This window comes from Vipera berus, assembly GCF_964194415.1.
Source record: "Vipera berus genome assembly, chromosome: W".
Lineage (NCBI taxonomy): Eukaryota > Metazoa > Chordata > Lepidosauria > Squamata > Viperidae > Vipera > Vipera berus.
The window spans coordinates 67,897,900-67,911,884 of record NC_138210.1 but is presented as its reverse complement, the minus strand read 5'-3'; positions in this window follow the sequence as shown (position 1 = coordinate 67,911,884).

The following is a 13,985-nucleotide window of genomic DNA, read 5'->3' as shown; positions in this document are numbered from 1 at the left end:
TCTGTTCTGTTTCTGGCATATTCCAAGAAGGGGAAAAAAATACAGTTGGTAATCCCTTGCCAATGGCACTCAAACATCAGCCGGGAAACAGGAAGTGATGGGGTTGTAGTGGATAAGCCAGCTGGACAAGGAGCTGAACAGGAATGAGGACTCATTCACTGCTTGAGAACAGGCGCTGCAGATAGAGTCAGCTTCCCAAGTCAAGAGAAGATGGAGAATCTGAGATGGAAGCATATTGCTGTCAAGGATCCCTTTGGTGCAGTTGCAACTGGGACAAAAGAGACCCAATTGCGTAAAACTGGGCTAGCTTATAGGGAGCAGCCAATCTAGAAATAGCGGCCAAAATAGAAATATAACACTGGCATTATAATGAATATAGGAAAGGGATGCGGTGGCTCAGTGGGTTAGGACGCTGAGCTTGTCGATCAGAAGGTCGGCAGTTTGGTGGGTTGAATCCCGAGTGCCGCGTAACAGAGTGAGCGCCTGTTACTCGTCCCAGCTTCTGCTAACCTAGCAGTTCGAAAGCATGTAAAAATGCAAGTAGAAAAATAGGGACCACTACGGTGGGAAGGTAACAGCGTTCCGTGAGCCTTTGGCGTCTAGTCATGCCAGCCACATGAACACGGAGATGTCCTCGGACAAGCGCTGGCTCTTCAGCTTTGAAACGGAGATGAGCACCGGCCCCTAGAGTCGGAAACGACTAGCACGCATGTGCGGGGGAACCTTTACCTTTACCTTTTATTTAATGAATATAATATAATATTGAAGAAAAGGGTAGAGAGAACTTTTCAAAGTTCGGCTGATTGAGATCCAAGATCAGGACTCTCCTGTTGTTTATTCTTCTTCTAACATTTTCTTTAAAACAACAAGAGCAACAGAGTTGGAAGGGACCCTTGAGGACTTCTAGTCCAACCTGTTCCTCAGGCAGGAAACCCTATACCATTTCAGACATGTGGCTGTCCAGTCTCTTCTTAAAAACCTCCAGTGTTGGAACACACACAACTTCTGGAGGGCAGGAGTCCCACTGGTTAATTGTTCTGACTGTTAGGAAATTTATCCTTAGATCTAGGTTGCTTCTTTCCTTCATTAGTTTCCAGCCCTTGCTTCTTGCCCTGCCTTCAGGTGCTTTGGAGAATGGGTTGACCCCCTCTTCTTTTTGGCAGTCCCTTAGATATTAGGACATTGATACAATGTCACCCTTAGTCTGTCTTTTCATTAAATTGGCATACAATACCCAATTCCTGCACACGTTCTTCATATGTTTTAGCCTTCAATCCCCCCTTTTCTGCACTCTTTCCAGAGTCTCAACACCTTTTTTATATCATGGAAACCAAAACTGGATGCAGTATTCTAAGTTTGGCCTTACCACGGCGTTGGAAAGTGGGATTATCGTATCGTTATCGTATCGTATGAACACTTTGTGTGATCTTGATTCTATCTCTCTATCCCTAATGCAGCCCAGGATTGTGTTGGCTTTTTTGGCAGCTGCAGCACACTTTTGGCCCATGTTTCAGGGAGTCTCCATTAGGACTCCAAGATCCTCCACAAAATGAAATTGTAGAGGACAGCACTTCAAAAAGGAATATGTGTGTGTGTGTGTGTGTGTGTGTGTGTATGTATATACATATGTATAGCAGTATGAAGTTCTCGAAGGTTTGTAAATAGTTGTTTTTATTGTTTTTACTATTTTAACAATAAACGGCTGTTTTATATTCTTCCCGGAGTTCGAGAACTTCATACTGCTATACAGATATGCCCGGGATTCGCATTTTTATAATTATTAAGGATATATATATATATATATATATATATATATATATATATATATATATATATATATATATATATATATATGTGTGTGTGTGTGTGTGTGTGTGTGTGTGTGTGTATGTGTGTGTAGCATAAGACTGATTGCTAAGTGAATGTGAATTAGGATATGTGAATCTCTAGTCTTCCATGAACCCTAATAGAGGCATTTCTCATGTTTCTTATTTCCAACTTCTTTGATATCCTCTTCTATTTGATTCATTTCATCAGCCCTTTTTTACAATTCTTGCATATTTAAGAGAGATGATGCTGACTATCTTTCTGCCTGAGAACAGAATCCACGTTGCTCCAGTAAATATGGGAAGCCACGTGTCAAAGGCATTCAGTGGTGAAATAAATTTCTTAAATGAATCTGGGATAGCTGGGGGGAAAAAAATGCCTTTTCTGTCTCTGAAATGCTAAATGGATAACATTTGGGTGAAATGAATAAATAGAGCGATGTGATGTAAGACAGTCTCTCATATTTTCTATGAATCATACTGAACTGGAACAGGCTGAACATTAGTTCAAGCAAAATCCAGAGAATCTGAACTTTGGGATACAGGTAGTCAGTCCTTGACTTAAGGCAAAAATTGGGACCAGAATTTCCATTGCAAAGCAAGGCTGTTGTTAAGTGAATCACACACAATTTTAGAATTTTTGGCATGGTTGTTAAGGGAATTGCTGCTGTTGTTAAGTGAATCATATGATCATTAAACCAGTTGCAATGTATGGCTATGAAAGTTGGACCATAAGAAAAGCTGAGCACCAAAGAATTGAGGCCTTTGAACTATGGTGCTGGAGAAGACTCCTGCGAGTCCCTTGGACTGCAAGGCAATCAAACTGGTCAGTCTTAGAGGAGATCAACCCTGACTGCTCTTTAGAAGGCCAGATCCTGAAGCTGAAACTCAAATACTTTGGCCACCTAATGAGAAGGAAGGGCTCACTGGAGAAGAGCCTCATGCTGGGAAAGATTGAGGGCAATAGAAGAAGGGGACGACAGAGAATGAGGTGGCTGGATGGAGTCACTGAAGCAGTAGGCGTGAGCTTAAATGGACTCCAGAAGATGGTAGAGGACAGGAACGCCTGGAGGAACATTGTCCATGGGGTCGCGATGGGTCAGACAAGACTTCACAACTAACAACAACATGATCATTAAAAGAATCCAGTTTCTCCCCTTGACTTTGCTTGTCGGAACCAGGTGGGATGGCTGTGAATGGCGATCACATGACTTCAGGGTGCTACAACTGTCATAAATACATACACGTAACAAAGGGCAGAGCATTAATTGCAGAAATGAAGCTGCCATCTTGACTTTTTTAACCCCACTGTGGAAGACCCTCCCTTGGAAAAGAACATCTTTCTGACCCAGTTTGGAAAACATATGTACTTTATTGTAATGGAAAACAATTAAACCCCAACAGTAAATGTATGCTTGGCGAAGGAGATAGACGTGTCTGCTAGACCGGCCACGATCCACATTCAGACAAGGAATGGAGAAGGAAAATAAACAAATACAGTCTGGAAATATACAAATATATACAAGTATGGAATTAAGATGGAAATGACAGCCCATCCCATTCCAGTATCTTCAGAAATTTAATCATAGAAGATAGACCATAGAACCATTGGGCTGGAAGGGACCTTGGAGGTCTATTCCAACCTGCCTGCTTTATGCCATCCCAGTCAAATGGTGGTCCAGTCTATTTCTGAAAACCATCCGTTGATGGAGCACCCACAAATCCCACATCTCCTTTGGCTATGTATGGGAGAGAGAGGGGGAAGGAGGGAGGGAGGGAGGGAGGGAGGGAGGGAGGGAGGGAGGGAGGGAGGGAGGGAGAGAGAGAGAGAGAGAGAGAGAGAGAGAGAGAGAGAGAGAGAGAGAGAGAGAGAGAGAGAGAGAGAGAGAGAGAGAGAGAGATTTGGCTCAAACTCACCCAGGAAACATTTATGGCTGGGGTGGCTTTCAATCTGCCTTTTGGGCCAAACTTCGCTGGATTTTACATTTTTATCTGCCTTTCAAGTCCTTCCTAGGGACCTGAGATAGGGAGGTTTATTATGGTTCTCATACAATCAGCCGAATTTGACATTGTTGTCTCCTCCTCCTCCTCCTCCTCCTCCTCCTCCTCCTCCCAAATTTAGGTATTGCCTATCTCACTCTCAGAATGACACTGGGTGGTTTACATGATTCTTATACTAAATAAAAATATGAGAGTACACTATATACTTTGCCCTGAACATTTGAAGAAAGGCTTTGGTTGCAAATGTGACAAATAAATAGATAAGGCACCAGTAAAAGTCCACTTAAATACCGGTAAATCTACTCAACCAATGAGGAGCTGCAAATCCCATGGAGCTGATAGAAAAACAGTGACAATCAATATATTAAAAAGCGATAGAGTCTCCCCTTCCCCTCCAGTTGATGGATTGGATAGGAAATAATAGGAATATTTCCATGTAGAATTGCCTTGTTTTATTCCAGGACAACAGAACTCAACCATGCAGTGATTAATTTGCTTCTGAATCAAAACAAGAGCCTTCATGCCTGCAATTTAAGAGAAGTCTCAGAACATAAGTATTTTACTACCCCTTTTGAGATCACTGTTTGCACTTTTATTCCGTTCATCTTCCATCCATCCATCCATCCATATATACATCGATCCATTGATCCATCCATCCATCCAGGATCCTTTGACTTTTCCTTTCCCCCCCTCTTTCTAATTTTCTCCTTCCCTTTCTTTCTCCCCCTTCCCTTCCCTTCCCTTCCCTTCCCTTCCCTTCCCTTCCCTTCCCCAAAGGCAGCAGACACATATTATTTTTTTTAGCACAAGCATACACCTCTACGAATAAAAATATCTTGGTATTCAATTTCAAAAGCAGGGTACATGTTAAGAGCGGTTGAATGAAGTGCTCAAAAATCTCTTTCCTGTGTTTTGTGAGGCCATTTTGCCATTTTGTGCAAAGTTTTCCTAGGTGTGCATTCTTCCTCCATGGGCACATGAGGACCACATTCTGCCTATAAGTCCATACAGAGTTTTCCCTAAAGCAGGGGTCTCCAAACTTGGCAACTTTAAGACTTCAACTCCCAGAATTCCCCAGCCAGCCAAGTCTTTTGCTTGCAGTTTTGCTTAACAAACTGGAAACTGAGGTGTTCCATTAAAGTATTGAGATGTATTGCATTAAAGGACTGAAATTCCAAAGCTGGTATTTTTCCAGATGTTTTGGTTAGGGTTTTCTGAACTCTGACCCTTCCATTGCACATTATTTCCCTCAACTAAAGCTAAAGTAAAATTTATATAGAAAACTAGTGTGTCAAACTGTGATTGCGGATTCCTGTCTTTGTTTTCCATCACTGGTCCATGTTTGGAAAATTTCTGGAGACTACGAATCTTTGACAAGACAGAAACCAAATACTTTTAAAGCCAAAGAGGCCGAATTGCAATGAAAGCAGGCATTGCACTCATTTGAAACCTATGAACCAGTCTTTGTGCAAAAGGCTTTTGCTCTGCCCATGCTCAGAGGCATCCCACCCTTCAGTCAAGTTGATGACACAATCTTTTCTTCCTTGAGCTGGACGTGAATCACCCTGGCACTTCAGAGATGTTTCAGGGCAGGACCAAATTCCACTTGGGAGGTCAATTTCATTTTTATTTTTTATTTTTTTAAAAGGAAGAAATTACAGAGCAAACAATCCTGTGAAGAAAATGTCTGTATTTCGGAGAGAATAAAATGCTAGGAAGCAGATGTTTTTGTGAACAGTTGAGCAAAAGGTTTAAACGATAGGATCACTGCAAATAATTCCTAAGAAATTCTGCATGACTATAGTTCTCTTTTCCATGGAAAAACAGAAAAGAGGCATTTCCAAACTAGCATATGATATAACCAAAGGCTTAGTTCATTCATCCTGTTATCCTCATGATGTCCCTAAGTCATGAGATTTTGCTACACCATGACTGTATTACACTACAACCATCACTATTTCCTAGGATAGAATATTTATTTGTTGGTTTTTATTCTCCCTTTATTACTTTAATAAGTAACTCAAAGAGGTGACTGTACCTCATACTCCTTCTTCCTCCTATTTTCCCTAAAACAACCCTATAAGGTAGGTTGGGCTGAGAGACAGTGACTGGCCAAAAGCCTCCCAGCTGGCTTTCATGAGTAAGATGGGATTAGAACTCATAGTCTCCTGGTGATTGGCCTGAAGTTACCTAGCCATTTTTCATGACTGAGGCAGGACTAGAACTCACAGTCTCCTGGTGATTAGCCCAAAATCACCCAGCCAGGTTTCATGCCTAAGGAGGGACTAGAACTCACAGTCTCCTGGTGATTAGCCCAAAATCACCCAGCCAGGTTTCATGCCTAAGGAGGGACTAGAACTCACAGTCTCCTGGTGATTGGTCCAGAGTTACCCAACCAGCTAGACTACAACTCGTTGTCTCCTAGTTTCTAGGGCAGCACCTCCACCTCTGTATCAAACTGGCTCTTTATTTCATATGTTCATTGACTCACGTATTGAAGCAATTTCTAAACTGGCTACCTGAACAAGCCATGTTAATCCCAAAGCAATTTAAGAGACGTGTATTTATTCTGCGTGGGAATAAACAGAGGGTTCAGCAAATGTTTAGTAACACCGAGCAGGAAGTAATTCAAGGATGTGTGAAGTTCCCTTAGTTGCTTAATATTCCTGAGTATATATGTATGAGAAAGGTTTGTGGTGGTGCTACAGGTATGTTGATTAGGAAAATGAATACAGGTGTGTGTGTATACACACACACACACACATACACACACACACACACACACACACATATATATACAGTATATACATATACATATACATACCTACATACCTACATACATATATATACACACACACACACACACACACACACACACACACACACACACATATATATATATATATATATATATATATATATATATATATATATATATATATATATATATATATATTTGTTTTCTGAGGTTTTCGCGGGTGTTTGTATGTAGATCTTCTCCCAGAAGAGCGAAGCTGAAGCCACCAGCCTGAGGATGACGGATGGGATTTCGTCGAAACGTCGCCCTGATACCTCCAATTCTACGTGGGAAAAAACCCGAATGACCAAAGATCTACATATATCTACATATATCGGAGCCGAACAAAAGCAGCACAACTCACCAGTTCAGGTCTAAGGCTGGCAGCTGAGACCAGCCCATCCACTCAAAACACATCCCCACCCAATCAGAACACAGCCCCCATTCAAAACACACTCCCACCCAATCAGAACACAGCTAGCCCCCCACCCAATCAGAGCACACCTCCACCCACAGAACACACCCCCTCTGGCAGTTTAAAAAAGAGGAACAAACAGCCACTACCACACACTTCTCCCAGAAGAACGAAGCTGAAGCCACCAGCCTGAGGATGACGGATGAGATTTCGTCGAAACGTTGCTCTTATACCTTCAATTCTACGTGGGAAAAAACCCGAATGACCAAAGATCTACATACAAACACCCGCGAAAACCTCAGAAAACATATATATCATCTATATATCTATATATCTATATATCTATATATCTATATCTATATCTATATCTATCTCTATCTATCTATCTATCTATCTATCTATCTATCTATCTATCTATCTATCTATCTATCTATCTATCTATCTATCATCTATCTATCTATCTATCTGTCTATCGAGATGGTGGCTGAAAGCCCAAGTGATTAAATCAAATATCTCAATTACAGTCTTTTTTATGCTTTCTTATGACCTGTACAATCAAAAAGAATACAGTGAAAAACAAAAATACAGGTAGTCCTCCACACTTATGACCGTTGTGGCATCCTTGTGGGTCATGTGATCAAAATTCAGACACTTGGCATCTGACTCATATTTATGACAGTTGCAATGTTCTGGAGTCATGTGATCCCCTTCTATGTCCTTCTGACAAGCAAAGTCAGATTCACTTAACAACCATGTCACTAACTTAACAACTGCAGTGATTCACTTAACAACTATGGCAAGAAAGGTGGTAAATTGGGGCAAAACTCACTTAACAACTGTCTCACTTAGCAACAGAAATTTTGGGTTCAATTGTGGTTGTAAGTCGAGGTCTACCTGAAATTTGACCATAACCATCCCTTATTGGCAAAGCAAAACAAAACAAAGCAAAACACAATAGGACAATAAGATAACATATCTAATCAAAAGTTTTGCACAGTTGTATAACTTGGTGGATATATTTGGTCAGCTGATGTGTGAGGGTGGGGTTAGCATCCCTTAAAAGATAATAAACACAAAAATTATCTGTGTGGCCCTTGCCTTTGAAAATGATTGGGGCGAGCAGAGCATGTTGTGGGGTACCATAGAAAGGGCACCCTATGGGTAGTCCTCAAATTATGACCACAAATTTTTGTTGTTAAGTGAGACATTGGTTAAGTGAGTTTTCTCCCATTTTACGACCTCTATTGCCACCATTGTTAAGTGAATCGCTGCAGCTGATAAGATAGTAACCCGGTTGTTCCGGGAATCTGGCTCTCCCACTGACTTTGCTTGTCAGAAGGTCGCAAAAGGGGATCACAGGACCCTGGTCATAAATATGAACCAGTTGCCAAGCATCTGATTTTTGATCATGTTACCATGGGGATGCTGCAAAGGTCGTAACTGTGAAAAATGACCTTCAGTCTCTTTCTTTAGTGCCGTTGTAACTTTGAACCATCACTAAATGAACTGTCGTAAATCAAGGACTATCTGTATAGAGACATGAGCGAGAGGTTCTATGAGGGCAAATCTCTGCAAATAAGGCGTTCTCTGAAATCTTCCCGCCAGGAGAGCTGATGAGAGGGCATCTGAGCAGGCCCTGGAAAAGACCCATCTATATTTGCTTAAAAGATCAGATTGTATAAATTGTAGACGCATGGCACAATATAGGGGAACAAACCCATCAGGGCAAGATTCAGCAGTCCATCTGCATTTAATGAATGAATGAATGAACCTTTATTGTCAAAGTACAACCATGTGTACATTGAGATTGGCTCAGCCTCCCTTCATCCCGTTTCCCCCCCCCCACATTACAACTCACCGTGACAACAAACCCACCATCTGGTTACACCATGTGAGCTAATTGCACAACACACCGGCCTCACAAGTCAATCATAAAAGGTAAAAGGTAAAGGTTCCCCCACACATGCATGCTAGTCGTTTCCGACTCTAGGGGCCGGTGCTCATCTCCGTTTCAAAGCCAAAGAGGACGTCCGAGGACGTCTCCATGGTTATGTGACCGGCATGACTAGATGCCAAAGGCGCACGGAACGCTGTTACCTTCCCACTGGAGTGGTCCCTATTTTTCTACTTGCGTTTTTACGTGCTTTCGAACTGCTAGGTTGGCAGAAGCTGGGACGAGTAACAGGCGCTCACTCTGTTATGCGGCACTCGGGATTCGACCCGCCAAACTGCCGACCTTCTGATCGACAAGCTCAGCGTCCTAACCCACTGAGCCACCACATCCCTTAAGTCAATCATACACAGAGTTATTTCCCATTCAGGAGCCTGACAGCCTATAGATAGAAGCTGTTCTTCAGCCTGTTGGTGCGGCTGGCTATACTCTTGTATCTCCTACCCGATGGTAGGAGAGTAAAGAGATACCATCCAGGGTGTGAGTCGTCCCTGAGAATTTTCCTCACTCTTCCAAGGCAGTAAGCCCCGGCAATGTCATCCAGTGGTGTCAGGGGACAGCCCACGATGTTTTGTGCTGTGCTCACCACCCTCTGTAATATCTTCCTATCCGCGGCTGTCAGGCCAGCATACCAAACCACAATACAGTGTGAGAAGACGCTCTCTATAGTAGACTAGTAAAAGAAGGTCATTAGCCATTGTTCTAGTCCACATTTTGGACAGAGAGGACCGCTGGTTTGAAAGAAGGGGTCAAAGAGGCCATCTATGTCAAAACTGAACAGCCCTCTCTCAACAGAGGGGGAGGGATACGACATTGTCTATCTCCAGTCTACAACACAGCCCTTTCAACAGTTCTGAGGCAGCTCCACACACATTTGCACCCCTCAGATGACCCTGAGGACACAGATAAACCACCAAGTGGCCTCAACGATTCTCTAAAAGAATACAAATGACCAGCTGTCTGCAAGGAATATAAATTCTTCCATTCCCCACCATCCATTCAGAGCCGAAATGGATGGTTGAGAAGTGAAATGTCTTCAGAGAAAAACAAGGAAGTCCAGTTGCCTCGTGAAAAAGCGCCTTTGGGATACCCTGCAGTAGAGGGCTTGCAACTGTCTAATGTTTGGCAATAGAATTCAGGGGTATTGGTGATATCATGTTTTAATTTATTTAATTTAATTTGTTGACGATCTATGTCCCCGATTCTTTTACTATTGAATTTGGCCTTCTCTGGAGTTAATTGGCTGAAATATTCAGGAAAACAGCCGAGACTTCAACCTTCTCTATGCAGATACGGTGCCAATGAGTTTGGTTCGACTCTATAGCCGAGGCATCAGGCTGTAGAGTCAAACATGATTCTAAATGGGGTCACTGGTTGTTTTTTTTGCAGACATTTCATTGTAACATCAGCAGCGCTAGAAAAGAGTGGGGAAGTACAATTGGAATCTGATACAGGTTTGAGCCTTAATATTTGGCACATTAGTTTCAAGCCTCAGAGCTGCGTTGAGGATGCATTTGGGGGTACTGGACAAGGCCCTAAGAAAATTTGATTGAATGGCTTTCAAGTTATCAAAATTTCATAAGACCTCAGATTCGTGTATGGGCCAAGCGAACGTTAGGAAGCTTGCATGACGCAAAAAAGCAGCATAGATGTGATAACCTATCACAGACCAAGGTGGTTCTGGCAGTTGCCTGGGAAAATGAACAGTTGTGAGTGGGGAACTGTCAGAACAAGAAGGTGAATTTTTGTGCCCTGGTAAATCATTTACTAAAGATGGGGAGATGGAGGATGAGGAAGAAAGAAGAGGAGGAGGAGAGGAAAAGAAAGAAGAAGAAAGAGGAGGAGGAGGAGAAAAGATGAAAGGAGGAGAGGAAGAAGAAAAAAGAAAGAAGAGGAGGAGAGGAGGAAGAACAAAGAAAGGAGAAGAAGAAAGAGGGGGAGGGGGAGGGGGAGAATGCTTGAATTGCTTATAAAGCCATACGGGCAGGATAAAAATCTAATTAATGAAGCAGGAAGCCTGTCAGATTGAACTAATGCTTGATAAGGTAAAGGTAAAAGTTTCCCCGCACATGCGTGCTAGTCGTTTCCGACTCTAGGGGCTGGTGCTCATCTCCGTTTCAAAGCCGAAGAGCCAGCGCTTGTCCGAGGACGTCTCCGTGGTTATGTGACCGGCATGACTAGATGCCAAAGGCGCACAGAACGCTGTTACCTTCCCACCGTAGTGGTCCCTATTTTTCTACTTGCATTTTTACGTGCTTTCGAACTGCTAGGTTGGCAGAAGCTGGGACGAGTAACAGGCGCTCACTCTGTTACGCGGCACTCGGGATTCAATCCGCCAAACTGCCGACCTTCTGATCGACAAGCTCAGCGTCCTAACCCACTGCTTGATAAGAGAAGCTAAATGTCAAAGTGCGAAATGGGTGTGTCAAGAAAACAGGACATTGTCTGCAAGAGGAATGGGATACACACACAGACACATGGACACACAGATACACAATATTCGTGGGGATAAACAAAAGGACGTAAATGAGTGTGGGTTGAATCCAAAGCGAGTGATCAATTTAGAAGAGGTATGTTGACATGGTTTGGTAATAAAGAGCCGGGTTTCTCAGCCTTGGGTGAGGATGCTGGCTGGAGCATTGTGGGAGTTGAAGTCCACGCATCTTAAAGGTCCCCAGGTCCCAAGGTTGAGAAACCCTGATATGGAGAGTATAAATGAGGACTGAATTGCACAACCAATATTTGAAGGCAAAATGAATTATGTTTGTTATGGATTGTAATTCACAAGAGTTTATGACATATTCAAGAGCCAGTGGTGATAAGCAAATTGCTTATCAGAAATTACTAGATAAACTGAGCACTTGAGCCAAACGTGGTAGAGATTTCTTCTGGTTCACCTCCCGAGATGAATCCAATTAATCTAATTATAGTCTGAACTGGGGGTTCTGGGCCAGAACTCCAGAAGTTGCGAAAAGACAAGTAGCCCTTTGACTTACAACCACAATTCAGCCCCAGAATTTTTGTTGCTAAGTGAGACACTTGTTAAGTGAGTTTTGCCCCACGTTATGACCTTTCTTGCCACAGTTGTTAAGTGAATCACTGTAGCTGTTAAATTAGTAACACGGTTGCTAAGTGAATCTGACTTCCCAATTGACTTTGCTTCTCAGAAGGTCGCAAAAGGGGATCACATGACCCCGGGACACTGCAAACATCATAAATATGAGCCAGTTGCCAAGTGTCTGAATTTTGATCGGGTGGTCGTGGGGGATGCTGCAACGGTCATAAGTGTGAAAAAGAATCATAAGTCCCTTTTTTTCCGGCGCCATTGTAACTTCAAGCGGTCGCTAAATGAACTGCTGTAAGTCGAGGCCAACCTGTAGAACTCCCAACAGTCCCAGCAGGTATGGTAAGTGATAAGGAAATGGAGTTCAGTAACTCTTGCAGGTTGCCATTTCTCTTGTTTTATATGCATTGTAATACTTATCTGTACTTTTTTGTTTTTTGTTACCATTGATAGCCTGTCCTTGATCTATGGATTCCATGAAACTGTTGCCAATTCTTGCGTTGCCCATTGATTTCCACAGTGAAATTGCAGAATACTCCTTCAAGATTTGGATTAGGTTGGATTATGGTGGCGGGACTCACAGTGGGGTTGACTTCCTGTGATTGTGCATCTTGTTTCTTAAGCCTGTGGATTGTTTTATTTATTATCCTGAGTGTTTTGTTTGTATGGCAAACCACTTCCAACTATTCTCCAAGGCACCTAAAGGCAGGACCGGAAGCAACGGATGGAAACTAGTCAAGGAGAGAAGCAACCTGGAACTAAGGAGAAATTTCCTAACAGTCCGAAAAATTAATCAATGGAACGACTTGCCTCCAGAAGTTGTGGGTGCTCCAACACTGGAGGCTTTTAAGAAGAGACTGGACAATCATTTGTCTGAAATGGTATAGGGTTTGCCGCCTGAGCAGGAGGTTGGACTAGATGACCTCCAAGGTCCCTTCCAACTCTACTTTTCTGTTATTCTGTTAATTTATTGCTTGCCTTTCCTGCTGGCAGCCTGTCAAGCACTCCTTCCTCCAATTCTTCCTCCCAACAACCACCCTGTCAGGAAGCTTGTGTAGAGACAACAGCTGGCCCAAAGTCAGTGTTTCAAAGCTGAGATGAGTCTTGCAGCTGGTGTTATTCTCATTTTTAAGCCTGTAAATGAAAGGGATCGGATGAGCCCTATGGGGAAAATATGCTGGGTCTCCCGTCCCATTGCCAATTGACTCCCCAACCCAAGTGATCCGAGCGGAGACTTGGGTCTTCCTCAGGTTGTGTGTGTGTGTGTGTGGGGGGTGGTGTTGATGCTCGTCCTTCTCAAGTCTCTGGTTGGTTGGTCCATTTGCAAAAGAGAAACGGGAGAAGAGAGAGGGGAACAGGAAAAAGGAGAATAGAGTTACAGAATGTAGGGAGAGCGAAGGGGAGAAACACTGGACGAGGAGAGATGGTAGACTGCCTTGGTTTACTTCGCTAACCTACTTTGGCCCGGCCAGCATCTAAACCAGGGGTGTCAAACTCAATTTCATTGAGGGCCACATCAGCATTGTGGTTGTCCTGGGGGGCCGGGTGGGTATGGCCAGGGTGGGCGTGGCCTACTGGGTGGGCGTGGCTAGAGTGTGTATGGCCTACTGGGTAGGCATAGCCAGCTCTACATCGTTCGCATCACGGGTGCCTATGGGGGCCTGGGCAGGAGTGGGACAGATCTGGGGGTCTCTGGCAAAAGGAGGGTCTCTGGGCCAGGGCCAAGGCAGCAGGGACCATTCCCTCACTGTTTCCAGGATGGCTTCGGGGGCCACATGAAACCACTTCACGGGCCGGATCCGGCCCCCGGGCCTTGTGTTTGACATGTCTGATCTAAACTAAAGATTTCCTGTAAGCACAAACGCCTTGCTAAAGTTGAGCTGCGCTTCAAAGACAGGTCGGGCAGATTTATGTGTGTGTGTGTGGGGGGG